Genomic DNA, 27955 nt, shown 5'->3' with positions numbered 1-27955 from the left:
TGGAATTAAAGACCTTATCTGCATCGTTTTGCATTTGGTTTGGAAAGGCAGCTTAGCGTGGCTCAGGCTGAGTCTCAGGCTGCTTTAGCCTGGTGCTCTGGCCAGAAGAGTCTGCAAACAATTCAGAGAGGCAGGCTCTGGGACCATGACGATGCCTGCGAGACCCTGTGCCCAGAGCTTGGGAGGAGATTGTCAGCTTCTGGGGGAATGACAGCAAGTGCAGAGATTTCTGGAGTGCAAATGGAAATAGCCAAGGCTCTGGCAGGCTTAAGATCAAGAGTCAGGGCCTCACTGTGCAGCTCAAATTGGCATATTATTCTAAACTTGCTTGCCCCATTCTCTAATTATTTCATGTGTGATATTTTCCTAGCAGGCCTAAAAGCATGTAAATACAGAGGGTATGCTATTTTTTTATTTCCCAAAGAATCTGTTAGCCTCATGGGCTCACCTTGTGATGACTGACAAGCTGCAAATAAAGAAAAGTAGTTTATGTTCTTAGTAATAAAGGAGTGTGTCATGGAGTCATGCCCCAGGGTATTTCACTGATTCACTAAGATAGAAATATCATATGAGGGAGACATAAGACAAATGCAGTCTGTATCTGGGAATCTTGTGGCAGAGACAGAACAAACAAGTGTTTGGACGAAGTAGTATGACGTGGTGGAGGGCCCAATTTGTGTACAGGCCAGGAAACAAAAAGAACCTCCGCAGGGAGTGCGACTGCTCTTGATATCAGCAGTTGCCAAGAGTAAGCTTGAGTCTTCGACGGCTGCAGAGTTCCCCTGGGCATCAGTAGACAGGCCCACGTCCATTCGTGTCTTCTTGACTTTAGACCCTAAATATGACATGGCAGGCACGGTGCTCGGTGCTGTGACTATGAACAGGGAGAAACGTGGTCTCTGACTCCGACGCTGAGTGAAACCTTAAACAGAGCACTCACGATAGCAAGTGTAATACCACATGGCAGCATGGTTTAATGAAAAAGAGTTTTGCGAAAGAGAGAAATGGAACTGGCTTCGACTACAGGCTTTGCCACCTATTATTGGCTGCATGACTTGGAGACATATTTGATCCTCTCTTTCCTCATCTCTAAATGTGGATAATGATACTTACCTCATAGTGTTGCTGTAAGAATGAAATGAGAAGCACGTATAAATAACACCTCACGCAGTGCACGCGGTAAGCCCTCAGAAAATATTTGGTTTCTTGCTCGGCGACAAAGGAATGTGCAGTGCTGTGGCTGCTCCGAGACAAGAGTCAGTAGTTGCTTGAGAAACAGAGGGGGCACCTCACCTAGGAAATAACATGATTTTGCTTGATCCTGAAGAATAAATGAATCCCTTGTTCATTCGTTTATTCAGCAAATACTTACAGAGCACTATCATATGCCACATATTGTGCCCAATGCTGGAGATACGGTGGTGAACAAAACAGACATGACTCTGGACTCGTAGCATTTACCTCCCGAGAGGAGAGACACATTGAAAACTGACAAAGAGACGCACAAATTATAAGCAGGCAGAGATGGAGAATTGTGACTTCTTTCAAATGTATTCACAGGCTTCTGGCAAAAACATTAGGTTAAAGTAGCTTGATCCTCCACTTAAACCCGGCCAAGTCACCTTTCCAAACCAACTCCCTTGTGTTTAAATGCAGAATGATGCAGGTAAGGTCATTGGTTCCAGGTCTTTAAATTCAGTTTCCAAGGCCTAGTTCCGGCCTCGTTCAGGAACACTTACTTGTAGCTGCCTTAGTCATTTTAATCAAGGAAGGGAACTCTGAAACCTGTTGCTGCTCATTGTAAACACCAGTTGCATGTTCTTCTGGGACATTTTAATCAAAGTTGAGCTTTCAAAGTTTGAAGACTCTTAAGACTGAAGTGATCAGACATTGTAGGGAGTGGTAGAGAGAGAGAGGAAGGGAGAGAGAAATAGAAAAAGAAGAAGGAGAAGGAGGAGGGGAGGGAAGAGGAGGAAGAAAAGGAGGCAGAGGAGAAGGAGGATGGAGAGAAAGAGGAAGAAAAGAAGAAAGATTTCACCAAGAACTAAAGAACAAGAAGGTATCAGCTATGCCAGAGTGAGGAGATGAGCATTCCAGAAGAACTAGCATAAACAAATGCCATGAACCAGAGAAAGGCTTGGTGTTTGAGCAAGTGAAAAAGGAATAGACTATGAGAAGGAGGCAGTGGCGTTTGGTGAAGCTGAACAAAAAAGGATTCTGGGTATTCATTCCACAGTGAACAGCAGGTGTGAAGGATGAAGTCATGGAAGAGTCTGGCATCTTGTAAGAATTAGGACGAAATCTCTGTGGCTGCGTCCTAGGTGAGAGGATGGAGTGGACTGAGGGGGAGCAGTGGCAGGAGGTGCCGTGAGGAGGTAGATGGGGGAAAGGTTGTGGAGCCTCTTCCCTGTATGCCCGTGAAAATATTTGGATTCAGTTCTGTTCCCAAGCAAGACCCTCCCACAGGGTTTCATGTGGATTTGTGCCCTGGCTGCTCTCTGGTGACGGTGAGGAGGGTGGATAAAAGTGAAGAGAATGGAGAGGAGGAGGGTAAATGGCAGGATGCTAAACCAGTCTGTTTAAGGCTTGAAATAGGACCAGGGCAGTGGGGACCAGACTCAGGAGATGCTCCTGAGGTGTGTCCGTGGGGTGCGGTGAGACAGGGCTGAGGGCACGAAGGGTCAGGAGCACACTGAGGTTGCAGTCTGGGAGGCCGTTAGCAGCCAGAGCGCTGGTGTCCTCTCCCATCACAGGGCCTCCGGAGAGCTCCCTGCACACTCCCGAGGGTGACAAAGGCAGCCATTGCCTTATTATTATTATTATGAAAGTAGTTGAACTCACGGACCCTCTGATACATCTCAGGGACCCCATATTCCCCTACAAAAGGCCTTGGACCACCCTTTGACACCTGCCACCGTGAGCAGTTAACTAGGACTCCCCGCCGGTAACCGCTCTCCATGGCCTAGTCACCACCACCAATGTCGTAAATACTTTGAATTCGGAGTTTTATGTTCAATTTCCAAAGCCTTATACTGGCTTAATTCAATGACTCTTCTATTTGGGATTATTTGTGCTTGGATTTACTCTGGCCTCTTAGTTTGGAACTCCTGGTCTGGCTCAGAAACCCCTCCCTATTCTTTCCAGCTTGTCCTTAGGCCGCCCCACCTTCAGTGCTTTCCTAACTGTCCTTCAGTGTCTGGACCTGACTCCTCAGCGTGGCTTCTGCTTCTTCTTGCTGTGCAGATGTGAGGAATCTTCTGTTATCTAGAAGGAGGTAAGACTCCAGCTCTGACCCTGGAGAAAGCATCCTCTCCTCAAGCCCCTGGGCAGGTGGTCAGACAGAGCTAGGTGTCTTTTTAAGATGGAGGAAGGAGTAAGACTTAAATCAGAGTACTGAAAACTGAGGATAGATCTGAGAGGTGGTAGGAATTGTTTTAGTTTGCTAAAGTTGCTGAAATGCAATATATCAGGAAAGGGCTGGCTTTTAACAATGGTGATTTATTAGCTTACAAGTTTACGGTTGTAAAGTTGTGAAAATGTCCAAATCAAGGCATCAACAGGACAGTACCTTCTTTCTGAAGACAGGCTGCTGGGACCCCTCTGTCACATGAGAAGGCAACATGGCTGTGTCTGCTAGTCCTCCACTCCCTTCTCTCCTTTGTTCGTTGATTCCAGCTTCTGGCTTCAGTGACTTCCTCTCTGTTTCTGTGGTTTCTCTCTGCTTTCTGTGTGTCCTTCTCTCTCAGCTTCTCTGGGACTATTTTCTGTCTCTCTTCTCTGTCTTTTATCCTCTTATAAAGAACTCCGTTACAAGGATTAAGACCCAACCTGAATGAAGTGGGTCACGTTTTACAAGTTCAAGGTCTGCTCACCAAGATCCTCCTTACAATGAGTCCACACCAACAGGAATGGATTAGCTTTAAGCACATGACCTTGTCTGGGGTTCATACAGTTTCAGACTACCACAGGCGTAGATCTAAGACTTGATGGAAAGCCAATGTCGATCCCTGACTAGCAAAGCAAAATGAATTCTTTGATATTGATATGCAGAATGGATTACGGAGGGAAGAAACTGAGTTAGGAAACCAGACCCAAGAATTGTGAGTGTGTATGTTTGCATGTGTGCGAGTGTGATCCCTTTAAAAGGAAAAAAGTCCTTTACAAGGTGGAAATGAAATAATAATACAGTATATAGCATTGGTCATTATACAGTAACATACATTTAGTGGATTAAAATTTATTTTAATTAAAATTAAAACCTTTTCCTTTAGACAAATTTACCTCATTTTACGAGACTTCCTTGATTCACTTGGGTTTAAAACTCAGAGGGTAAAACTTGTAATGGATCAAATTTTCAAATGCAGCTTGTTAACATGTCTTCATGAATTTCTGACATCTTCTGACAACTCACCACTCAACCTTTGGATCCATCCACTTATGAAAACTTGTCTGTAAGCCAGCAACTTCCCCTCCTCCTCCATTTTGCTCTTCAAACAGAAATTTTTTAGCATACAAATCTCTTTGCCTGCAGAGTACCATGACATAGTTTAGTCAGGTGTTTCTAGATGTCTATTTGAGAACTTAACTGTGTTCATGGTCTCCCCCCAAATTTTTAATATGTGTATATGTATATATATATATATATTGCTTTTGCAATATTTTTATTAATTTTCTCAATTGTAGAGGAGTCTCAAATGAATGGTCACTTATATTCCAATGAACTGAAATTGGATTCCATTAGCAAGGTTAATCCCTGGACTCACAATGATGGAAGCGTGGAGTGATTTAATACTTAACCTAGTCTTTCCCCACAAACAGGGAGACACATAGGCATAAGCCTGGCTGGCTTATTTCTAGTCCTGTCCTCTGTCCCTGAGCTAACTGATGTTCCCTTTTATTCTTGTTGAACACTTGGTTCCTCTAGAAGGCGTCTGGGTGAGTAACTGCCACCATATTTGACCACCTTCTGACAAGCAAAATCTAATTTCTTTCTCAGAATTAGTGATGTTTGTAGTGCCCAAAGGATGAGTAGATAACCCAAAATACACCAATTTTAGTAGAAAGCATTGACATCAGTGACAGCTAGAGCATCACAAAATCTCTCAGCACACTTATTACTCATCTGCTGTGCCTGTTGAGTAAGCCAGTATGTGGCCCACTTGGACATCTTGTAAAGGAGACACTTCCTAGGTTGGCTTCTGATGGAACCTGAGATGGAAAGAATCAGATGAGCTCTGCATTCAGAGCGATAAGTGAGTTATTATTTAGCCTTAATTTGAAGGTGGAGGATGCTATGTAAACGGAATTTAAAGAGTTGAAGAATGCGAATGACAATTAATTGGATGGATCGATATAAGCACTTGTTCATTCAACATATGATTATAAGAGCTTAAGTGCTAATTGGTTTCTGAAGGTTTCTTTAAAACTTCTGCAGCCAGTATCTTATTGTCTAGAAAAAACAAATGATTTTGTAGGATGCAAACCTCATTACAGTGCAGACTTCAAGGTCATGAGCGTAGTGGAATGCACGTGGTCATGTTGGAAATCTGAATTTAACAATCTCAGAGATTGTAAAGAAAGATGTCCTTTGTTTCTGGTTTTTAATTTTTGACTTTGGTTTCTAACTCAAATGCCTGCCCATACAAGAATGTGATCATCTGAGTGGGAGATGTGATCAGCTTAGACTCTATTATTAAATTTTTTTTGCTTTTCAGCCAAATAACGCTAGATGCTTGTCTGATGAATAATTTTTATTCAGTATTTATTTGTCATGAATAATAAAAATGCATACAAACAAATGTGCACCCATGATATATTCAATCTGTTCTTTTAGAGTCCTTGAAGGTAAGAGCTACCCTTTTTTTTGGCATAATGTTTTTTTTAATTTATTATTATGTTTGAATTAGAGAAGTTGTAGGTTTACAGAAAAGTCATGTAAAAAATACAACTTCAGCAACCAGTTAGCGCTTAAGCTCTTATAAATCATATGTTGAATGAACAAGTGCTCATACTGGTCCTCCAATTCAATTGTCATTGAAATGTCTTGTTGACACTTTGCATGAGTGTGGCACCTTTGTTACAACTGATGAGATAATATTACGATATTACCAGCTATATCCATAACTTACATTAGGTATATTCCTTCCCATTAAGCACCTGGTAATAGTGTCATAAATCTGTTAGAATTCATGAAAGAATATTACTGTTTGTTCATTGTCCACAAAAGGGTTCACTGTGTTATACATTTCCACGTTTTGTCTTCTAACTTTCTTTCTAGTAACATATATTACCCAAAACAACCCCTTTCAACCACATTCACAAACAAAATTCAGTGCTGTTAATTATACTCACAATAATATGCTACCATCACGACTATCCATTTCCAAACATTTACAATCAGCTTAAATAGAAATTCTGCACAAATTAAGCATCAGCTCCCATACCCTACTTCCATTCTATCCCCTGGTTACTTATATTCTAGATTCTAACTCTATGAGTTTGCTTATTATAATTAGTTCATATCAGGGAAATCATACAATATTTGTCCTTTTTGTGTCTGGGATAGATCATGCAATATGACATCTTCAAAGTTCATCCATGTTGCTGCATGCGTCAGGATTTCATCCCTTTTTATGGCTGAATAATATTCCATTGTATGTATATATCACATTTTGTTTATTCATTCATTGGTTGTTGTACACTTGAATTGTTTCCATCCTTTGGCAATTGTGACTAATGTCACTGTGAATATCGGTGTGCAAATGTCTGTCTGAGTCCCTGCTTTCAGTTCTTCCAGGTATACACCTAGTTGCAAGATTGCTGGGTCATATAGCAATTCTATACTTATCTTCCTGAGGAACCACAAAACTGTCTTCCATCATAGCTATGCCATTTTACATTTCCACCAGCAGTGAATGTGTGTTCCTATTTCTGCATAGTCTCCCCAATACTTGTAATTTTTTTTAACTCTTTTATTAATTAAAAAAAATTAACAAAACATTAAGATATTCCATTCTACATATACAATCAGTAATTCTTAATATCATCACATAGTTGCATATTCATCATTTCTTAGAACATTTGCATCGATTTTGAAAAAGAAATAAAAAGACAACAGAAAAAGAAATAAAATGATAACAGAGAAAAAAAAAAGATTATACATACCATACCCTTTACCCCTTGCTTTCATTTACCACTAGCATTTCAAACTAAATTTATTTTAACATTTGTTCCCCCGATTATTTATTTTTATTCCATATGTTCTACTCTTCTGTTGATATAGTAGCTAAAAGGAGCATCAGACACAAGGTTTTCACATTCACAGAGTCTCATTGTGAAAGCTATATCATTGTTCAATCATTCTCAAGAAACACGGCTACTGGAACACAGCTCTACATTTTCAGACAGTTCCCTCCAGCCTCTCCGCTACATCTTGAACAACAAGGTGATATCTACTTAATGCATAAGAATAACCTCCAGGATAACCTCTCAGCTCTGTTTGGAACCTCTCAGCCATCGACACTTAGTCTCATTTCACTCTTCCCCCTTTGGTTGAGAAGGTTCTCTCAATCCCTTGATGTCAATTCTCAGCTCATTCTAGGGTTTTTCTCAGTCCCTTGATGCTGAGTCTCAGCTCATTCCAGGATCTCTGTCCCACATTGCCAGGAAGGTCCACACCCTTGGGAGTCATGTCCCACGCAGAGAGGGGGAGGGTGGTGAGACTGCTCATCATGTTGGCTGGAGAGAGAGGCCACATCTGAGCAACAAAGAGGCTCTCTTGGGGGTGACTGTTAGGCCTAAATTTTAAGTAGACTTGACCTATCCTTTGTGGGGTTAGTTTCATATGAACAAACCCCAAGACTGGGGGTTCAGCCTATAGCTTTGGTTGTCCACACTGCTTGTGAGAATATCAAGAATTCGACTTGGGGAAGTTGAATTTCTCCCCACTCTCACCATTCCCCGAAGGGGGCATGCAAATACTTTTCCAGTCACTGATCAAATCACTTTGGGATTCATCGGGGCATCACTCTGGACAAACCAACAAAAGCTCATGTCCTTCCTGAGATTCCAAGTACTTATGACATTCAATCAAACTATCTACATGAGTTATATTAGGAAATGCTCTAGTCAAAATATAAATTTTGTAACAAATAAACATTTTTTGCTTTAGTCTCACACATAAGGTGACATTTTAAAGTATTAATTATCATCTATTTTCAGCACCCTGCAATAATGACATTCCTTTGTTCTTCCTCATGCAAAAACATTTTTAAAATTTGTACATTGTACATTTCACTATTATTATACACTCTAAGCATTCCTAGATTATACCATCTCGATCTTTACCATCTATCTTTCTTTCTGATTTCATTTATGTCCCCAGCCCTCCTCCCTCTATCATTCTCATATGCAGCTTCATTCAGTGTTTTAACATAATTACATTACAGTTAGGTAGTATTGTGCTGTCCATTTCTGAGTTTTTATATTCAGTCCTTTGTATCCTTTCAACTCCAATTACCCAATACTCACCCTATTTCTATCTCCTGGTGGTCTCCGTTACCAAGGAAATATTCCAAGTTTATTCACTAATGTCAGTTCATATCAGTGAGACTATACAGTATTTGTCCTTTTGTTTCTGGCTAATCTCACTCAGCATAATGTCCCCAAGGTCCATTCATGTTGTTACATACTTCATAACTTTATTCTGTCTTACAGCTGCATAATATTCCATCTTATGTAAATGTCACAGTTTGTTTAGTCAACTGTCTGTTGATGGACATTTTGGCTGTTTCCATCTCTTGGCAATTGTTAATAATGCTGCTATAAACATTGGTATGTAAATGTCCATTTGTGTCCTTGGCCTCGTGTCCTTTGAGTAGAGACAGCATATGGATGGGTCCTGTTTTTTAATCCATTCTGCCAGACTATGTCTTTTGATTGGAGAGTTTAATCCATTAACATTCAGTGTTATTACTGCATGGGTAGTACTTTCTTCTACTATTTTGCCTTCTGGATTTTATATGTCATATCTAATTTTCCTTCTTTTTACCTTTACTCAGTCTTCCTTTATACACTCTTCTCCACACCTCTCTCTTCTGTCTTCGTGTCTGTCTCTAGCCAACACTTGTAATTTTGTTTTTAATAGTGGAGGTGTGAAATGATATCTTATAGTTTTGATTTGCATTTCCCTAATAGCTAGTGATGTTGAGCATCTTTTGTCTTTTTATTGTTGAGCTGTAGGATTTATTTATATATTCTGGATATTAAACCCGTATCAGATATGTTTCCGAATGTTTTCTCCCTTTGAGTAGGCTGCCTTTTCGAGGCTGTCTTGACAAAGTACTCTGAAGTATAAAGAAGTTTTCATTTTGAGGTGGTCCTATTTATCTGTTTTTTCTGTCATTGTTTGTGCTTTGGGTATAAAGGCTAAGAAACCATTGCCTACTACAAGATCTTGAAGATGCTTCCCTACATTTTTTCCTAGGAGATTTATGGTCTTGGTTCTTATTTTTAGGTCTTTGATCTATTTCAAGTAAAAGGTGTGAGTTAGGGGTCCTCTTTCATTCTTTTGCATATGGATATCCACTTTGCCCAGCACCATTTGTTGAAGAAACTATTCTGTCCTAGTTGAATGGACTTGGCAGGATTGTCAAAATCCATTGACCATAGATGTGGGGATCTATGTCTAGGCTCTCAGTTCAATCACACTTGTCAATAAATCTATTCTTGTGCCAGTATCATGCTGTTTTGACCACTGTAGTTTTGTAATATGCTTTAAAGTCTGAATGTGTGAGTCCTCTGACTTCTTTCCTTTTTGCAAGATGTTTTTGGCTATTCACGGCCCTTTACCCTTCCAAATAAATTTGATGACTGGCTTTTCCATTTCTACAAATTAGGCTGTTGGAATTTTGATTGGGATTGCACAGAATCTATAAATCACCTTGGGTACAATTGGCATCTTCATTGTCTTTAGTCTTCCAAGCCATGGAAATGGATTGTCTTTTCATTTACTTAGGTATTTTTTATTTCTTTTAGCAGTGTTTTGTAGTTTTCTTTGTACAAGTCGATAACACCTTTGGTCAAGTTTGTGCCTAGATATTTGAGTCTTTTAGTTGCTATTGTAAATGGAATTTTTTCTTCTTGATTCCCTCCTCACATCGCTCATTACTATTGCATGCAAGTTATCAAAGCATCATGGTATTTCCACATTTTTATTGTGTATTCTGGGTCCCAGGTATACTGGCTTGAGTAACCTGTGATCTTAGAAATTGAGAGAGAAGACGAGGAAGACCGCCTAGAGGAGACAATGTTAGGATTCTGACTGGGAGAGGATATTTAAGAGGAAACATGACAAGCTTGGCATGAAGCTATGAAAGTACTCAGTGATGCTTTTTTGACTGGGGAGTCATCTTGCTTAAGACCAAGCTTGTTAATGGCATATTTCTGAAAGGATACATCAGTTCATTGGGAAAACTTTCAAGCACTGAAGTGATATATATTTTTAATATTTACACCTCACTGGCTTGGCCAAACTCCAAACTTTGCTGCCCTTGTGTTATTCATAGAATGGATTTAACAAGGTACTCACCAATAAAGCATTATTTACATTATTATGAGTACTAGGCAATGAAGCTTTCCTTTTGGGTGAACAAACAAAATAAAATTACGTTATCTTGTATGTTTTAGATGGTACCATTCATGTTTGGGAATGAGAAAATTAATCAAGAACACTTTTAGAAATCGTAACTCTTGCTTCCTAGCAGCCAGAAGACTTTAGTAAACATAAGCTTAAAGAAACAAACAAAAAAGCTTACATGTCTATTAGTTGCTATTCTATTTAAATGTATTTTGACATTTTAGTTCCTGGTTCACGACTTAACATCCTATAGAGTCAGCAACATCAGGAGTCGAGATCCTTGAAGTGCGTGTTAGTCTCAGATGTGTCATGGCTGTGCAACCTTGACCAGGGATATTAACCTCTCTGAGTCTTCATTATTCTTTCTGTTAAATAGAGGCCTGTATGATAATTTCTAGAATCCCTGACAATCGTATAACTCTGTAAGTTTGTGAAGTATTGTTCCAATAAATGGGTCGAAGCCTGAAATTTTTAACTCACCCCCAACCAGTAGCAGAAGGTAAGGAGCCCAGGCTCTGGCTGAAATGCCAGCTCATCCACTATGAAACTATAATCATCTTGGACAAGCCACTTAACATCTCAGAGACTCAGGTTCTTCATCTGCAAAAAGAACTTCATGTCCTTACACCCAAGAACTATTGTAAGGATTAGAGATCATGTATGCTAGGCAAATGGTTTAGCTGCGATTAATTTACCACATTGGATAATGAGATCAACACAAGGTTTCTGTTTTCACGAAGGCACAGTTTAGGAGTAGGGATAATACATGCTTTCTAATAGTTACAGTATAGGGTAAAAAGTGCCAGAAGAGAGATTGAAAGTAAGTTTTACTAGAGTGCACAGACTGAAAATACTTCTGCCTGGAGGTTACAGGAGATTCTTAGAGGGAAGGGCTTCAGGGAGAAGGTACCGTTTGATCTGGGCTTTGAAGGATAAATCAGATTTGGAAGACAGAGCGGACATGCTGGGGAACACAGGACAAATTTTAATCCTGGAAAACCATTTCCTTCTAATCTGCTGTCTTCAGAGTCTTGCGCTGCTGTCTGTGCCTTTCTAAAGGTTTTTGAAGGAGAGGTGTTAGGTTCCACCATGCTCCACCCACGAGGTCATTTTCCCTGGAAGGAAAGGCAACAGAAAAGTGAAGGAGCTTGGGGAATGGCCCGTGAAACAGGAGCTCCAGTATATGCATTGACCTGGGGGAAAGCAAGGCTCCTTTAATAAGCAAATAGGATAGTACTGGCTGCAGTGTCCTAGCTGTCCCGTTATCACACCATCAATCTTTCCTGCCAGGTAGCAAGATCTGGTGATTTAATGAGGTGATAAGGGGCAAAAAACTGACACATGCAGAGAGGGCCTAGGGGAAGGGGGTGTAAGATAAGGAGGAATTGGTCCTAGGAAGGCCACTTGCAACCCACACAGCTGCCTCTTCTTCCTTTTCAGGGAGAAAGTCATTCCGTTCAGCCCTTCTCAGCTTTTAATGTCAAACCTTGCGCATAAGAGAACTTCTGACTTAGGGTTAGGACTGCGTTATCTCCATCCTCTCTTTGGCGTGTTCCAGCTGAGGAAAACTTCTTGATGACTGCCATATAAAATAGGAAATTGCAGAAGACACACATGCTGCGATGCCAAGGCACACACACACACACACACACTGCGATGCCAGTGATCACTGCCCTGGATTAATAAAGTAGCGCAAGCTCATCGTTGCTCACATTACACAAGAGTCCCTTCTCAGCCCTGTGGTGTGGTGCTGAAACGCTGTTTAAAAAGTTAGGCTGCCACCTTCATACCATGGCCATATTTTGGAGCCTATGACCTCATCGCTGTCTGAGCTGGCAGTGCTGGCTTCCAGAGGAAAGGGGAAGCGGGGAGGACAGGAGAGAGAGGAAGCAAAGATTGGCAAATTGAAGGAATTAAAACATTTTATTCCCGCTTTTAGATTTCAGTTGTATCGTTCTCACAGAGAACGTATCTTGTTGTTTCTTTCTTTGTTTTTTTCCACCCCCTCCATCCTTCTACATCTCTCCTCCTTTCCTTTTCCTTTTCCTCCTGCTTCTCCTTCTTTTCTCTCTTCCTTTCACGTTCTGCTGAGATATGTCTCGAAAACCTCTAAACCCCAGAATCCTGAAATCATTCACTGGGGCACAGATCTGTTAGTTCTAGGGTTTCAAATGAAGTGGAGTGAAATGGAATTTTATTTTAACTGTGCATTATAGAGTTTTTATTTCACACTGCCCTTCTTTCTACTCTGACACTTTCCTCTCAATAGGTAAAAATCAGCCTCACTTCAGATCCACAACTTGTTTTCTCCCTGGTTTTGTGCCCTGCAGTAGGTGCGATTAACTTGTATCCAATGTGATTAGTTTCCCTCGAAATTGTGCAGTGCTGTTTCTACTGTCCTTTATGTACAGTTTAAGGAAGAATGGATTAATGGACAAAGAAAGAGAAAAAGGAAGAAAGACAACTGATCAGCCCCAAATTATATCAGACGACATCCTTGTACATAAAGCACTCACACATTTGTATATACTTATATTTGGATACTGGCTTATAAGCTAAAGGACAGATACTGAAATAAAAACAATGCTTTCATATTTGCCTAAACCTGATACTCATTGTTCACTCTGAAGAAATGAGCAAGTAGCTACTTAATCTTTCCTGCCCACAAGGCTCATAGATGATTTAATATTCTGAAGTAGAATTTTGAGTAAGTTAAGACAACCTTTATTTACATAAAGTTTAAAATCAGAGTTTAGTCAAACCAGTATACCAGGGACCCAGCATATAAAGTAAAAAATTGGAAAAAAAAAAGTAATGCTTTTTTTAAATGTATTTTTTGTTCTTTATCCGGGTTATATGCATGTAGTTGAAGGAGCCAAATAGTTCTAGAAGACTTATGAAAATTTTCCAGTTCTGGAGGGGTCTGTAAAGATTCGCCCTCCTCAGGAACACCAGTGTCAGGCCAACACTTGGCTTTGGTCTCCATACTTCCACCTTGGCTATTCATGCCAAGACTGTCAACACGTGTTTCCTCCAATCACGATCTTTCCTATTTCTTAAAGGATTTCTGATTTTTCTTTTTTTTTTTGCATGGTCAGGCACCGAGAATCAAACCCAGGTCTCCGGCATGGCAGGCGAGAATTCTGCCACTGAGCCACCTTCACACGCCTGGATTTCTAGTTTTTTAACCCTGGTACTGGGAGATAAACAGAAGATCTGACGTATTAGATCATCCCCCCACTTTTGCTTTGTGTATTTTATTTCAGGGGATATTAACTTGCAAAGATCAATGTGTTAATAATGTGGAGGTAATTTTTCCAATAAAACAAGCACATGGAAATTCTTCATTTCAGATTTAGGTAGAGAAGAAATTAAAATCTCATCATATTTAGTTTCAAATGAAAATCAGGAAAAAATGGAAGACCCTTGTTTTTAGCATGTTCGGTTGTGGTCAGCCTAGAAAACTAAGAAAAAATATAGTTAGAGAAAATCAGGATTTAAATGTGTTGTTACACTTTTTATACATCTATCACAAGTATTATCAAACGGAGCTTTTTGTATGGCTGGAGGCCAAACAAAACATTTTTGAAGAGTTAGTTATTTACCCGCATGATCTACTTAGGAATAAGTGTTTTTCAGCAGCATTCCAACTTACATTATATTTGCTATTGCTGACCCAAAGAGTCTCGGCTTTGGATCATCCTTGTTTTCAGAACAATAAAAGTTGCACAGTTAAAACAAAAGAATATACAAAATAAAATCTTAAAACAGTGATCTTAGATACATCTTCTTCTCTCCCTGAAAAATATTTTTCTCTGAAGTTCAATGGTTAATAATATGATCTTCTGGGGGAGAGTCATACCGTAAAGACTTGCCCATTTTATTAAACACACACGCAAGTGACTGGCTGACTCCTAAGATATTTCCCCAAAGTAGCTTATGGAAAACAATACTATATTATGTCAAATAATAGACCTCAGAATCACCTGAGGAGTTTGTTGAAAATACACAGATCCGACCCTCTGAGGTTTGGTTTCTATGGAGAGTAGGGTTTCTGCATTTTCTAAGAACTCCCAGCAGACTGTAATGTCCCATATAAACTTAAACAGTCATTGATGGTTTATAAAGCTCAGTACCACACAGTCTTAAACCCTAATAGGTAGATGAATCACCTGGGGACCTTGTTAAAGTGCAGATGTTGATTCCATAAGTCTGCACCGGGGACTGGGATTCTTTCTTTCTAACAACCTCTCAGGTGATTTCAGTGTTGCTGGTCTGTGAACCTCACTTTGAGTGGCAAGGATGGGTATTTTTCCTGGCCATGTTGTAGGGCTACTATTACCTGTTAGCTTACCTACAGAGTAATCGTTTTAGCGTACTCTACTAGATGTTACAGTATTAATGTGTATTAACACTGTGCTGTGAAAAGGTAATTTGTCCCATAGGCACTTACTGAACACTCACTGTGTTTGCCTGTGCATTCTCTACCTTTCCTTTCCTGCTCCCCATAAGGCCAAAATTTATTTGTTTTTGAGGAGACATCACCTTCACCAAGAAGCTTTGCCTGCTAGGGCCCTGTTGTGTGCTCTCCCGTTGGCTCCTGTGCTTACTTTACTTATAGCAGTATATTGGGTCACATTTATCTATTTACTTATCTCTCTTAGAATCGAGGGCTCTCGAGGACGTGATTCATTGTTGTACTGCACAACCTAGAACATGACTGTCATCTAAAAAGACAATCAGTAAATATGTAGTAAAATTACTTAACTAGTTAATCAAATGAGGTAACGTAAGCAATGTTGCAAGCTTTAACTCCCCTTCTCTACCTAAATTGAACACAGATCTCTTGCTGGGTGGAGAGAATAAGAGGAGTTAAGGCTTCTTCCCTGCCTCTGCAAGGCTTTCCTTGGCTGGTTCGGCTCAGAAATGTTTTGGCAAGTTGATGACATTCACATTGGGCTCTCCACAATCGAAATAAATAGGAGAACTTATTAGTCAATCGCAGCAGGGAGCATGACCGGTTTAGAATGCATCAACAGAACACTTACATGGACACACGGGGCACTTGGCACAACCCCGGTTTCCCTTCTTGAAGAACAAGAATTGGAAATCGTTCCCACAGCCAAGCTCAGCCTCCAGGGACCTGCCAAGACAAACTGAGCACATAGGAACTGGGACTGCACCTGTGGTAGTGCCTCACACTGCTTCTACTCCTGTGCTTAGCTCCAAAATCGCAACCAAACCTATAAGTAGTTAACAGCTTCAAGGTTTACTTGTGACCTTCCCTGTCATGAGGCCGGAAGAATAATGGCAAAATAGAATAAGTGACAGGAGCAGCTGCAGAATTGCTTATGAGTCACGATGTGAGAGTTGCCTTTGCTGGAGAAAATTCAGTTACCACTGTCTCCAGTATTCAATAGGACCAATCAATTTCCATGCACACACTGGGAATTCCCTATTTGTCACATGATGCTTTTATAATAATCTCATACCTGAAAGAGATCCTGAAGGAAGAATGAATAGAAAGTAGTAGGTTTGGGAGTGACTAGTGGTCTGGATAGTTTGAGGGTCTAAAATGTGAAAAGGCAGAGTTTGGGGTATAAATTCCATTTTCTTATATTGCCATTTATTCAGCACATGTTTATTGCAAGCCTACTATGTGTAAGACATGAGGCAGGTTGTAGGAGATAAAAAGATCTTTGTGTTGCAATCACAGCTCTCAAGGAATTTCTACTAGCCAATAGTTTGGAAACTGAACTGGAGCTATTTCCAAAACAACTTTGACATTTCAGCGCAGTGAAATTTTTCTTTACCTGTTTGTCTCTCTTCTCCACGAAGAACTTTCAATCTCCAAAACTGAACTGAAGCTGTTTTCCTCTCATTCCTCCCAAAAATGCCACAGTGATCTGTAGGCTGAATTCATGACAGGTTTCAGGTATGGTCCTTAAAAGGATCCTTTTCTGGATCCTGTCGCTCTTTCTTCCCTAGGCCAGACCTTACTTCTGCTTATTTTTGCATAGCCTTGGCTAGAATTTTTTCATGCCCAACTCAGATTTCGAGAGGCAAAGAAGATTTTCTACATAATATCTCTGTCTCTTTAGATCAGTGATTCTCAGAATGCGGTCTGTAGGTCACTAGTGGCCTCTGAGATGTTTTCAGGGCATCGGTGAGATCAAACTAGTTTCAGAATAAAACCAGCATGTTACTTGTTCCTTAACTGTATTGACGTTTGCACTGATGGTACAGAAGCAGTGGTGGACAAAACTAGGCAATTGCACCTAACTAGACCAGGAGCAGTCATATTTTTCCCTGCCATGCAGTTGATCTAAAACAAGATGCTACTTTCACGTAACAATGTCCTTGATGAAGCAGTAAAAAATGGAATTTTATTAAATCTTGACCCTAGAATATATAACTTTTTAATATTCCATATGACAAGTATACATAAAACACTTTGGCTGAGAACTGAAGTTCAATGTTTGCATCAAGAAAGCACATGTACAACTGTTTGAATTGCAAGCTGAATTAAGCCTTTGTTTTCAAAACAACATCTTTACTTTAAAGGATGACACACAAACTGGTATTCAGAATTGTGTGCTTGGCAGACATTTTCTAGAAAATGCAGAAAGTCTGTTACTTCAAGTAAAACAATTGACAGCTTTCAAGGGAAAATTAGAATTTCGAGGAACTTTCATCCATCAATGAATTTAACAGCTTCCCAATACTTAAAGACATCTCTAATAGATGATAATAACTAATGCAGTTTTTTTTTTTGATATTGTATAATGAACCATGTAAGACATTTAGAAGGTCACCATAACCGAGTGCATCAATAATTATAGATGTGGTTGGTGCGCTGAGTTCCGCCGCCTGGGGAGCCGCTGCTCCCCGCCCCCCACACACACCCCCCGCCATGGAGTGGACGTTCGAGGAGGACCACTTTGCTGGAACCCAGTGCGGAATCCGCAGAGACCCGAGCGCAGTGTCCCCACCGGGTTCGGGTGATTGTGGAAGGGGTCTCAGGCTCTCACACTGTTGCCATTGACAGATGGAAGGGCCTGGTTCCGTCCGACGTCACTGTGGCTCAGTTCATGGAGCTCATCAGGAAAAGGATCCACGTCTTGCTGTTTGTGCCTAGGACAGTCCCGCAGTCCAGCCTAACGAGGGGACAGCTCTGTGAGAAGGAGAAAGATGAAGATGGAGTCTCGTGTGCGGCCTACCGTGGAGAGAACACTAGGCGTCTGAGGGCTGGTGCTGGGTTAGGAGCAAAAAAAGGATACCTGCTGTGGTATCTTGTACATAACCGGCCCTTTTCAGTTATTGCAGAACCTCTTCACATAGGCCTATTAGTGCACTTGTGACTGGATTTATTTCTTAATATATTGGAAGGTATGGTTTCCTTAGGCCAGTGAATTATCATACAGAGTTTTATTTTGAGTTCTTTTATGCATTATCACCATAACTATACTCTCCAGGAAACTTATTTTTCTGGGAATCATTGAATGAAGATATTTCCATATTTAAGTGACATAGGTGGGGTATTAAAATGAAAAGGGAGGGAGATGATGCATTTATTCTGGATTATGTTTGGAGTGTAAAATGGTTAAGTATTAAAAGCATCCAAATTAAATCCTTAGCAATCAGAACACTTGCTTCATTAGATTTTGACAACTACCGATCATGTTGGACTGAGCTAATATATTCCTCTTTCTGCCACTATTAAGGTATATAATTAACAATAAAACTTGTTCTTATAAAGGCAAACTAATAATAATATTACAAATGGCCAATGCATGATATGACATAATCAAGCAGGGGTAAAAGAGTCATTCAAAGTGCAAAATAGGCCAATGGCTTTTAATGTTACAGAGTATGAAAAGTTCATTGCTATAATTTCAGATTCCACATTGCAACTTTAAGAAACTACCACTTGATGAATTGTGCTGTAGCATCAAATAATGATATCCAAAATTATCTGAAAAGGCAATTTAAATATTCTTCGCTTTTCCATACAAAATGAACACAGCATGTCTGTTTCAGTTTGTTAAAGCTGATGAAATGCAATATACCAGAAATAGTTTGTCTTTTCCAATGGGAATTTATTAACTTAACTTACAAGTTTACAGTTCTGAGGCCATAAAAATATCCAGACCAAGGCATAAAGAGGCATAAATGTACTGGCTATCGGTGATCTAGGACTCCTCTATTACGTGACCAGTGTCTGCTGACCATTCTCTCCCCGGTGTCATCCCTTTCAGCTTCTGGCTGATTCTTGCTTAGCCTCTCTGTCTTTTGTCTGTGTTTTCTGTGTGTCCTTCTCTCTCAACTTCTCTGGCTTTTCTCTCTCAGCTTCTCTGTGTGCGTCCCTTGCTTTTCTCACTGTATCTTCCTCTGAATAACCTCATATAAAGGACTGTCCAGTAATAGATTAGGACCCACATAGGGCATGCTTCAACTGAAATAACCTCATCAAAAAGGTCCCACCCACAACAGTCTACACCCACAGGAATGGATTAGCTATAAGAACATGATCTTCTGGGACCATAAAACCTCCAAACCATCACCAGGTCACAGTAGGTTGAACGCAAAAGAACATAAAAGAAAACAGTTGTCTTCTTTTAAGCCCAGACATTAGATTTGCAAAAATGGGGAACAATCTCACTATTCTCACTAAATTATTTTGCTTTAGAAAATAGTTCATTTTTAATAAAATAATTAATGTAAATATGCAATTGGTTTCTTGTTTTTTTAATGAATTAAAAATTTAAATAGCTACCAATAGATTGAGCCCACGTGAACAAATATTTTTGAAGTGCTCATTTGTAGGAGCACAAAGTGATCCTAAGGCCAAACCATTTGAGAATTGCTGTTTTAGATCATTCACTCTTGAATGCTAATGATGCCCTACATCAAATTCCAGTTAACTAAAGCCTTAGAACTGACCGTGTAAAGCAGCCTTTCTCTGAAAGGGCACAGTCCTTCTGATAGGATTGAGTTCTCCTGGCCCCTGCACCAACTAGTCTCATTTTGCTCCTTTTTGCAAGAGAACTCTCAGCATTCCCTGTGGCTGGGTGGTGATGATTATCCCATTTACGTGAAGACATTACTGGCATTAACTGTTAATCTAATCCCCTACTACAGTAAATGTTCAATGCAGTCAACTGAACTTTCTTGGATTAAAGCTACATGAAATATTTATAAATTTGTACTGTTGACACTTCTTTAAGTAAAATCTCAATAAAAAATTGTATGATTCTTCCCAAAATGGAAGCATCATGATGTATCTTGTATGTATGTATGTGTTTGTGTGTCTGTGTTTGCATGTGCTTATCATAGTTAAGCAAACTATAATAGACTTGGGAATGTGGATGGGATTCCTTCATTTTCCTGATAAGGAAACTGATTCCCTGAGAGATTGTCTTGCTCAAGGTCACCTCAGTTAGTGACAATACCAGAATTAGGCTTCCAATTTGCTCTTTCAAATTCGGAGCAAAGTAATAAGCGCTTAGATATAGATTTTTAAAAGTCTGAACTCATGTCATTCGGAGGGCATTTTCACTTATGTCTTCTTTCACTATCGCTTTATTTATGAACAACCCAGAAGAGAAACTGTTTCATCTAGTTTAGCCAAATACAGTAAAACCTCAACTGACTAGAGCTATGAATAAACAGGGCATTTTAGATAGACATATTTTCTGGGTACATGAGACATATACAGTATCCAAAAGTAAACAATTTCAATAAAATTCCAATGCAAGCAGAGAATTTAGCACCTCCAATGATGAATTCTAGCCTGGTTTCCTTACTTTATGAATGTGGCAATGCTTCATATTCAATTATACCTTTAGATATCAAAACATCTATTCTGAGTATTTGGGATACTGCTCCCTCTAAACAGTCCACTGTTTTTCTGCATCTAATCAGCCTACTAAAGATGATTTAGACATTTTTAAAGAAATTGAGATAATTGTTATGAATACTGTTTATTTCACTTAAAGAGAGGCATTAAGTCCAAATGAGAAAGACAGTTTTTGCACCTTCATTAAATGGCCCCAGAATTCTGAGCTTTTTCTTTTTTTCGTATTTTCATGTTTTTAAATTTTGATTTTCCCCCTCCTATCTGTGGCATTGCATCAACTATAATTATGATGTCTTCCTTTATATAGCTCATTTGTCTCCTTATTTCTAATTTTCTGTAAACCAATTCGCAAAGCTTATAAGAATTTTATGAAATTGAGCAAATTTAGACTCTGAAAAAGGGTTCTAGACACTTTCAAAAATGTGAAGAAATTTTAGTGAACTTTATATTTTACTGTATTTTAACCCCTCAAAAGATTGTTGGGAGCTAATTTATGGCTTCTTCAGATAACCAATTCTGAATATATGAAGAATTGTAGTATGTCATTATTTCTCTAATCATTGTGTTTATAGTTAATAAACAAGGTTTTGGGGAACCAAACCCGTGAGCTCTATTTTTGCTTTTTTAGAGTAATCCTGACAGACTATCTAATCTTTTAGATTTTATATGCGCATTCCTATGCATTCTTTAAAAAGTATCTTTTTTCAAATGTTGTGTAAACATCTATAAAATAGTTCAAAAGCCTTCTTGCAATCTTTCACAATTTAACCCAGCAAAAAAGTAGATAGAGATGCATCCTACATGGGCTCTGGCCCATTGGTGTTTTTCTGAAAGAGCTAGGATGTTTACATTCTTACAAGAGAAAGAAAAGCAGAGAATACCATTCCATATTTGTACATGTTACTTTTCTCACATCCTGGTGGCTGCTTCCCTAACAGCTCATAGCAGTCCTATTGCAGCACTGCTTGTGCCTGTGAAATCACATCGGTATGCAGATTCTTAAGTCTGTGGCTGCGTAGATTGGACCCTCGATCCTGTCAGACGTGCTTATTACTCTGGAATCTTTCCAAAGTTGCCACCAGGAATGCTTTTTACTTTTATGGTCCCTAAGGGGAAAGACAATCATTCAGAACAAACACTACCCCCCACCTTACTCCACCCCTCCCCCATCTGGATATAAATCAGTGGCAAGATCAGGAAAGTTCACCGTGAGAACCTGAATTGAGATAGTGAGGATAGAATAACCAAAAAATCCTGGTGACTATTTGTGTTTGCACCCATGGCCTGATTTGGATATACAGTTTAAGATTTATTTCCTTATTTAGAAAATGTGTAGAACTGAATCTCTTATTTGATTCTTTATACTCTTATGGATGCTTTAATGGAGAAAGCCCCACTTCCTTTTAGAAATCATCTGCTCTTCCTTTTAGGGCATTTGTCTAAAACAGTTATTTATGTTGACAATCATCTTGTGTTCTTCCTTATAAAATAAAGGCAAAACCTTTATTTCTTTCATATTGATTCCCTAAAATGATCTCTACAATGGCATTTCTAAACTTCCTTTTTTGTCCCCAAGTTTTTAATCCCCCTCTGCCCTTCCTCTTTATTCATAGCAGATGCTGACCTTGTTTAATTATCTGACATAGGTTCCTACATTGTCGATCCTGCTCTCTTGAAATATCAATCTCTGCATCCATCTCTGTTCTTTTTTCCTTTACTTGAGAAATAGCTGCCCCTCCTTGTTTACCTTCTGTGTTTGCTCTCAGTTCTATCATTCTGAGTCAGTCAGGGCTCATTTGCAGAAAATACTAACTGCTCTAGTTATTTTAACCACAGGAAACTTGGTAGGTGCTTATTGACTTGTTGAAAGATCTGCAAAGGCAGGAATGGCTCAAACAACACTGTAGAACTGGCTCCACAAGGGAATGGCTACCTTTACTACACACAGTAACTGGGGAATCAGGCAGCCACTGAGCCCACTGCTGGGTTCAGGGTTGCACATCTTAGCTGTGATCTGGGATGAGGAAACTTCCAGTGCAACTGCTGAATCCAGAGTAAAGCATAGTTCCTAGAACAGTACCAGCAAAAAGGAGGTCTCATAGACCAGTGTTTCTCTTTGGGAAATGTGTTTAAATCTCAGCGTCTGCAGCGCACAAGGCTTACCAGAAGAACTTGGAATAGAATTCAAGCAATCCAGTCTGCTCTTTGGTCATAGTCTTCTCCGACGATAGTTGATGCACACAATTATTAGTTAGATTTCTTACATATTGACTCTGTATTCTAGATATTGTTTCAAGTTCTTTTTCCATTTTACTGCTTGCATTTCTACATAATCTGGGATGTTTCTGCTTCCTACAATAAAGATCTTATTTGAATTACTTCTGTTTCTATTCCGTTGTATCCTGGTGCTTGTTGATTTCTTTTGTTTCCTTATCCTTAAACTGTTGTGTTGCTATTTGCTATTGGTTTTCACAAATATGGACTGCTATAAAGTGAATGCCCAACTTAGCTTTGGTACAAGGACTCTGACCTTGATCTAGGGCTAAGGTTGGAGTTCAGAATCTGGATAGTAAGCCCTTTAAAATAGAATTATTCACGTATTTTAAAAAAATTTAGTGACCACCTTCATTGCCCTTGCTGTGCCTTCCAGTGACCGTTCAAATCATCCCTTCCGTCTCACGTGAAGAATAAAGACCTACCTTGAGCCTCGGTTCAAGAGAGGGCTGGGGTGAGGAAAGACTTACTAAGTCTTGTCTTAGAGTTAGGAGGGAAGTTTCGCCAAAGGGCCAAAGTGGAAAATTAAGGAACGGCTGGAGCTTCAGAGAGAGCCGCCAGGTCAGAGGCTGCTTTCCAGTTTCAGTCAAAACATTTTAAACTCTAAATCTTTCATTGCTCCCTGAGATCATCTTTCTTGTCCATTCTTAGTTATCTCCAGGTGCCCAAGACTTTATTTTATGGATTGGGATGAATAACCCCAGAAATGATAGGCTACATTTATGTTTTTTCTTTTTCATATATTATAATAGGTGAAATTTAAATAGGATTTTTTTTGTGGACACTATTACTTGCTCTGACGTTTTCCACGAGACCCTATCAATGAGTTATACATTCAAATGAAGCTCATAAAATAAGATTTAGTTTCACTGAAAGTAAACTGACACAATTGATACCGTTTAAGGCCAAGGTTAAGCCTTTGAATCTCTGCAATTCATAAGGCACAAGATGAAGCTTGGAATAGAATAGGTTAAGGGCAAGATTTTATGATAATTCCAATCTAATAACTGCTTTCTGCTCAGTACTGACAGACGTGGAAATGAAGAGATCATAAGAGAGGAGAAAAAGGAGATCTTTTCATTTTTCCCAGAAATTGTTTGTTTCCTGAAACTCTTCTTTAATTAATTCTATGAAAAGTAAATAATGTTCACTTCCCCAGAAAAGTCTGAACTTTTCATTTTCATTTTGTTGTAGTAAAATAAATCTTTCCTGGCATGGAGAAATAAACAGTAGGTAAAAGAGCATGGTATTTAGTAAATATTTATGTTACCAATATCTTTAGTTATGTGATCTGATTAAATTGAGAGACACTGAAAAGGAATGAATATTTTATGGATAGAAACTCGCTCATCTGTCTAATGTATTAGGGGTGGAATGAGCTATCTAAGGCAATATTCTCAAAGAAAAGGAATTACATGCATGTTCATGTAGGTATGTATTGTCAAGTCACAGTTTGCAAAAGAATGATACTCAATTTTGAATTTGTAAAACTTTGGGTCATAATATTGACAATCATCCAATCCCTAAAGAATATTTTAAATATAGCTCTAATGATTAATAGAAAGAAGAGAAAGAAGAAGGGGAAAACAAAACAAAATGAAATGAAACAAAACCTGTCTTTCTCAACAACTACTCTATGGACTGACCAGGCAATTATTTGTCACCTCTGCCTGGTTCCTTCCATTTCCAAGCTGACTTCACTCACCATCGATACCAATTGCAGTTATGCTACTCATCTCTTCACTCTCTTTCCTCACTCTGAGGCTCTTGGAAGAGAATTTAGATTATTGCCTTGGGAGCAATTTGTGTGGTGGTTTAAAAGCACAGGCTCTGTAGTCAGACCTTCTGAGCTCAAATTCTGGTCCTACTGTTGCAGCTTTAGGCAAAGTACCTAACTTTACTGACTCTATTTCCTCATGTTCAAAACTAAGGTAATGGCAATACAAAAAATTGAGGGCTATTTATGTTTCTCATAGAGGTGTTACAGAGATTAAATGAAATAAGTGTATCAAGTGAATTAAGTGCCCAATAAAAACACTGCTCATAGTGGATTATTTCTATTATTACTTGTGCTGGAAAACATAATTAAAATAGCCATGTCATTTACCTTTCAGGTATGAAATGCATACTCACTGAGAGGAAAAGATTATGATCTTAGACTATAAGATAATGCAAAATATCTGCATAAAAATAGAAAATAAATCTAGATGTTTTCAGATGTAGAGAAAGCACCAACATTTTAATAGCTTTTCTTTTTAATTGGCATGCTCCCTTGATATGCATGTATTGTGCGCACTGGAAGCCAAGGCATATGTTCTAGTTTGCTACTGCCAGAATGTAACACACCAGAGACGGATTGGCTTTTAATAAAAGGGGATCTATGTTGTTAGTTCTTCAGAGGAAAGGCAGCTAACTTTCAACTGAGGTTCTTTCTTACGTGGGAAGGCACAGGATGGTCTTTGCTGGCCTTCTCTCCAGGTCTCTGGGTTCCAACAGCTTTCCCCAGGGTGATTTCTTTCTGCATCTCCAAAGGCCTGGGCTGAGCTGCAAGTGCTGAGTGAGGTATGCTGAGCTGCTTGGGCTGTGCTACGTTGAGCTATCTCATTTAAGCACCAGCCAATAAAATCAAACATCATTCATTGCAGCAGGCACGCCTCCTAGCTAACTGCAGATGTCGTCATCAACAGATGAGGTTCACATGCTCTTGGCTCATGTCCGTAGCAATAGAACTAGGTACCTTCGCCTGGCCAAGTTGACACCTAGGTGTTTACAATCCCCTTCTTAAGCACCTCCATAGCTGTATGTACATCGTGCAAGCAGATTTATACACATGAGCTCTAGTTTTTATTAACAATTCTTACCTTGAGTTTATTAACCCCAGTATTTCTTTTTTAGAAATCCAAAACTCAGGGTAAATATCAAAACAACTCATCTAAGGTCACACAATTAGGAAAGCAATGGAATCACATAATTGGTAAATTTGTGTCTTTATACCTCCAAGTCTAAACTCTTTCCACTAGAACATGTATTTTTATGAATCTAGGTTTAATAGCCTAAAGAGAAAACTGGTTGATAAATTCACTAATAGAGCTGTTATTACAAATAACTTGTTTTTGTGACTAAATGTATCTTTAATACCGATTAAAATTGTACAAGTAAGGGGCGGGGGGGGGGGGTGAGGGTGGTTCGGTGGTTCAGTTCTTGCCTGCCATGTGGGAGTCCAGGTTCTAGTCCTGGCCCATGCACTTCCCAAATAAACAAAGAAACCAACAAAAACAAACAAACAAACAAAAAATTCAACAAATGGTGCTGCAATAACAGTATACTCACATGGAGAAAGAATGAAATATGACTATGCCATACAGCATACAAAAAAAAATTTCACAAGTAAAGAACATTTACAGAAGTTAGAATTTTTACTCAAATAAATAATAATACACAATTATACAAATTATAAAATATGTAATTATATACAATCTAAGATAAGCACTTGTGCGCACTGATAAGTGTTTATCCTTCATAGGACACCCATGAATAAGGTTGATTATCTTGGCAGAACTGATGATGGCAATGAACATGTTCAGGTCTAATAGACTAGTAACACATCTTTGTTTAACTTAATAGTTCTTTTAAAAGTGGAGAAAGGGGAGGGCCACAGTGGCTCAGCAGGCAGAATTCTCACCTGCCATGCCAGAGACTGATTCCCCGTGCCTGCCCATGGGAAAAAAAAAAAATGGAGAAAGATTCATCTTTCAGAAAAACTTTTCTGGCAAGGAAAGTATCACCAAATGTAACATGGTTCTTGAGGGAAAACTATATCTGCTGTTTAGTCAAATGTTAAAGGTCAGTGAAATACAATCATAGCAGTGTGTTCTGAATATGGACTCAGGATATAAGCTCCGAAGGAATACTAACAACTCTTGCCATGATAGCGTTGCTTATTGGGAAACCACGCAGAACTCTACCTGGCAGGCATAATGATAAACTCCACTCTGCCTGTTAAGGAACACATGTTTAAATGATAGACAGCTCTGCTAAGATGAGGATTTATTTATTTTTCATCACTCTGCAAGCTCACAAAACTGCTTAAAACTGAGAACAATTTGTTGCTGATAAAGGGAATCCTCACCACAGAAATTGGGTCTTACAGGGTACAGAATCTGATGACATGTCTGTTTTGTTAGCCTAACAATGTCTTCAGTCTCCAAAGGATGAATATGTTTTTTTTCAGTTTGGAGTCAAGCACATCTGAATCCATTGGATAAATGGTTTTACGCTTCAGAAATATGCTTTATTATCTACCAAATCTTATATTACAAAAAGGAATTTAAATAAATGAAATGTGACCAAATAACTCTACTCCTAACTTGAATGTTCATTTTGGGGTATTGTTTTATCCTTGAGTTACAACTCCTGTCTCATGATCCTTTATTTTAAATATTTCAGGAAACACAAAACAAAACAAATATATTCAGCAGTTAAATAGATATTTTAAACATTAGATGAATTTTCTCTTCCACCACTGCTTTTGTTGTTTCCTTATTTCCTTATGTCCTTGGAAGTAATTAAGTTCATTTAATATTTCATAATAAGTATGTTCTTCTAAAGAAAAAAAAGTAATGAAATTGATGTCAGAAAACAGGAAGGATTTCTATAGATTGTAATTTTGACAATAAAAAGAAACGCCTTACCAAATCAAAACTAACCGAATCACTTCTCATTTCACAATAGCACCACTGTTTTGGGACTTAAAGGTATACTTTTGTTTCTAAGACTGTTGTTTAAAATGTGCATGCACTTGGAAACATAAACTTTAAACCTATACAAGTTAACATTAGCATTTAAGACCTTAGCAGGAATTCATGGGGAGCTATTAGAGATAAACTGAAGTATGTTGCTCGCCCAATCAGAAATGTGCTTGGCTATGAAAATATTCTTTAGGAACTGCTGCTTCTCTGGTTTTGAACTCTCTGAACACTGACTCTTGATCTTAATAATGAGAGAGGGTCCACCCTTGGTGAAAAAATTTCTAGAGTATTATCTTAAAGTGTTCTTTAACTTAAGATAACATGATCATGATACAAAAGTTCATTGAGAATTATTGAACTCACATCATAAAATAAAATCTATACATTAGTATCATTTAAAGTCCCATGAGAAAATAGATGGCATGCTAAAAGGAGTAA

General features: G+C 38.9%; 1 protein-coding gene across 2 annotated transcripts in view; it reads left to right on the top strand.

Moving 5' to 3' along the window:
* Positions 1-27955, top strand: part of SYNPO2 (synaptopodin 2) — a 200522-nt gene that overhangs the window by 135459 nt on the left and 37108 nt on the right. The gene's annotated exons all lie outside the window — the stretch shown is intronic.

This window comes from Tamandua tetradactyla, chromosome 24 (genome assembly GCF_023851605.1).
Source record: "Tamandua tetradactyla isolate mTamTet1 chromosome 24, mTamTet1.pri, whole genome shotgun sequence".
Classification (NCBI taxonomy): Eukaryota; Metazoa; Chordata; class Mammalia; order Pilosa; family Myrmecophagidae; genus Tamandua; species Tamandua tetradactyla.
This window is presented reverse-complemented; position numbering and strand designations above follow the sequence as displayed.